General features: G+C 44.2%; 1 protein-coding gene across 2 annotated transcripts in view; it reads left to right on the top strand.

Moving 5' to 3' along the window:
* The window catches only part of ACOXL (acyl-CoA oxidase-like), a 332871-nt gene that overhangs the window by 328722 nt on the left and 784 nt on the right, over positions 1–3365 (top strand). The window lies entirely within an intron of this gene.

Below are 3365 nucleotides of genomic sequence, written 5' to 3'. Positions count from 1 at the left end.
TAGATATTTCCAATCCTCCTCACCCGATACTTCAATGCATCTTCCGTTCTTTCTTTTTTTTTTTTAACGTTTATTTTGTTGCAGTTGAACTCTTAGTTGTGGTTTATGGGATCTAGTTGGCCACTGGACCACTGAGGAAGTCCCAGATTTTATGTTCTTATTTTTAGACCAATACTTCCCCTGCTTTTGGCCTGTCCTTTTAAAAAATTTCTGCAAGAATTTATAACTTGTTCATATTCTCTTATATTTAAGGGCACTTCTCCATTGATGTTTTTCCGAAAACTGGTGAATACTCTTTACAAAGAGATGAATGGACTCGAGGTACTCTGTCCAGCACCATTGGCTCACTGGCAGGACAGAGTGGGGGAAAAGAGGTTACAATATGTATCATTTTATACTTACAGAAGTATTGGAGAAGGCAATGGCACCCCACTCCAGTACTCTTGCCTGGAAAATACCATGGATGGAGGAGCCTGGTGGGCTGCAGTCCATGGGGTTGCTAAGAGTTGGAGACGACTGAGCGATTTCACTTTCACTTTTCACTTTCATGTACTGGAGAAGGAAATGGCAACCCACTCCAGTGTTCTTGCCTGGAGAATCCCAGGGATGGGGGAGCCTGGTGGGCTGCCGTCTATGGGGTCGCACAGAGTCAGACACGACTGAAGCGACTTAGCAGCAGCAGCAGCAGTAATAAGAAAATGCTGCTGTTACTGTTGTTTAGTTGCTAAATTGTGTCTGACTCTTTTGTGACCCCATGGATTATAGCCTGCCAGCCTCCTCTGTTCATGGGATTTCCCAGACAAGAATATTGGAGTGGGTTGCCATATCCTTCTCCAGGGTATCTTCCCAAACCAGGGATGGAACCAATGTCTCCTGCATCTTGGGCTGATTTACCACTGAGCCATCAGGAAAGCCCAAGAAAATGCTGTAACTGTGTACTAATCAATGCTATATTAGCTACTGCTTACGTTATATGAAGAATTGTATTTGTAAAAAGTGTCTAAAACCACACCGTAGCGCCACAATGTTGGAGCCTGTCTCTGCAGTATGCACCTCTACTCTAGAGCACAGAATGTCCCCGACACAGCTGGGGACTACAGTACACACTTTGTAAGTGGAAGAATGATCATTATCATTACCATCCCTCCCAGAGGTAGGAGGCTACCTGGGATCAGAGTCAAACAGGAATGCTGCTTCATCCTTCCATCTGGACCCTTGTCATTTTGGGTTTGTGTTGCAGTCTGTGACAAATGGAGAGAGAAAGGAGGAGGGCTATTTTGCGTTCGTGCTCAGGCGCTAAGTCATATCTGATTCTATGTGACTCAATGGACTGTAGCTTGCCAGGCTCCTCTGTCCATGGGATTTTTCAGGCAAGAATACTGGAGTGGGTTGCCATTTCCTCCTCAAGGGGATCTTCCCAACCTAGAGATCAAACCTGTGTCTCCTGTGTCTCTTGCATTGAGAACCCACTAAGCCATCGGGGAAGCGTCAGTACGGGTTCTTTGAAATACATCAACAAGCTAAATGACACACCCACCTGCACCATGACACTTCTGAGGCCAACCATCAAAGACCAAAAAGTGGGTGGGAGACCAATTCCTAGAAATCCCTACCCGCTTCCCCTGTAATAGTTGGAATAACCCTTCCACTCATTAGCCTATGAAATTACCTAGTCCGTAAAAACTAACCACACCCTATTTCCCAGTCCTCTAGCCTTCTGAGATGGCCCACACTTTGTGGAGTGCATTTCTCTCTAAATAAATCCACTTCTTGGCTTCCTTAGTGGTGCTACTATTAAGAATTCGCCTGTAATGCAGGAAATACAGGTTCCATCCCTGGGTCTGGAAGATCCCCTAGAGAAGGAAATGGCAACCTACTCCAGTATTCTTGCTTGGAGAATCCCATGGACAGAGAAGCCTGGTGGGCTATAGTCCATGGGGTTGCAAAGAATTGGACATGACTAAGCATACACATACCCACACCTATCCAAAAAAGAAAGAAAGAAAAGAAATCTGCCTCTTATAATTTCTACCTCTGGATCCTTATTCTGTGATCGGCAACAGACAAACCAAACCCATATTCTCTTCCATGCAATACTCATTTGAATAATTGAATTTTCCCTTGTAGAATTGTAGAATATACTACAGAATTGGTTGAGTTTCATAATGCTAACCAAAAGGAAAATTTGTCTCCAGTAATGATACTACAATGTGTGGAAGCTTTAGGGACTTGCACACCATCTCATGGTTTTGAACTGTGTGGGTAGATACAGAGTTGACAGATTAGTCAGGGATTTGTCAAGAGTATTAATTACAAACTTTGAAATCTTGGTCAGTGAAAGTTCATCATAGTGCACCTTGTGAATGTGATCAAAGTCTTTTCAGTACTGATTTGATGATGCTTAACCACAGTGTGTAAAGAATAAAGGTTTTCATTAGAAAATACTGATGTAATAGAGCAAATTTTAAGGGAAGATGGATTGTTAGACTATTAAAATTGATGTTCTTTCCCCACCTACTCCCCATCCCCCCTTGGGGAGCCCACTCTCATTGTCTCTGAACACCTAAAGTGGCATTTTGAACTGTTGCAAAGAACTGTTGTCTTAACAGCATTAGTGTAACTCAGCGATGACCGCCACCATGAGGGCAAAGGTGGGGTTGGTGTAAGTGATGTTTTAAAAACCATAAAAATAAACCATAAAAACCTGGGGGCTAACTGTAATTTAGTGAGCGAAAGAAATTTATGGCTGGCTGAAAACTTGAAAAATGGAGGAGTAAATTGTGTAGCTAGTAAGTGGGAAAGGAAAGTAGTTCTTCTGCCCTGCCCTTGTCAAGGTTTAGGAAAACAATCTATTATGTTTAAGAGCTTTTTTTTTTTTTTTCCTGGCACCTAAACCATGGGAAATGAAATAAAAATACACTCAGTGCAGCTCCTTCAAAATCACTGGCCTGCATTTCCCTTTCTCTTCTGCAGGAAAAGCTTATCTGTGCCTTCCAACTTTTGTCAGGACACAAGGGTGTCAGTGGGGTTCCTTTGTGTTATATTTCCTGCGCAGGTATATTTCCTGCACAGCAGCGGGGGTGGGAGGTGCACAAAGGTACCAGTGCATGGCCTTGGTCCCCCAGCCCCCCTGTGCAGATGTTTCAGGAACTGTGGTGTCTGCCAGCCAGGGGTGGGAAGTGCTGGTCATTGTGGAATAGCGGGAAGTCTCCACTGGTTCACCTTTTTCTGATGCTCTTGCTCTTCAGTTGCCTCTGTGTGCCAGAGGGTGGCACCCCAGTCACTCCAGAGGTAGAGTGGAGGGAAAGGGAAAGAAACGGAGGAGAGATGGGGGAAGGGGAGTGGAGGCTGGAAAGGGGGATTTT

The sequence above is a fragment of the Bison bison genome, unplaced genomic scaffold (assembly GCF_000754665.1).
Source record: "Bison bison bison isolate TAMUID 2011002044 unplaced genomic scaffold, Bison_UMD1.0 scf7180017864508, whole genome shotgun sequence".
Taxonomy (NCBI): Eukaryota; Metazoa; Chordata; class Mammalia; order Artiodactyla; family Bovidae; genus Bison; species Bison bison.
Note: the sequence above shows the minus strand (reverse complement) of the source record. Positions and strands in the feature narration are given on the sequence as shown.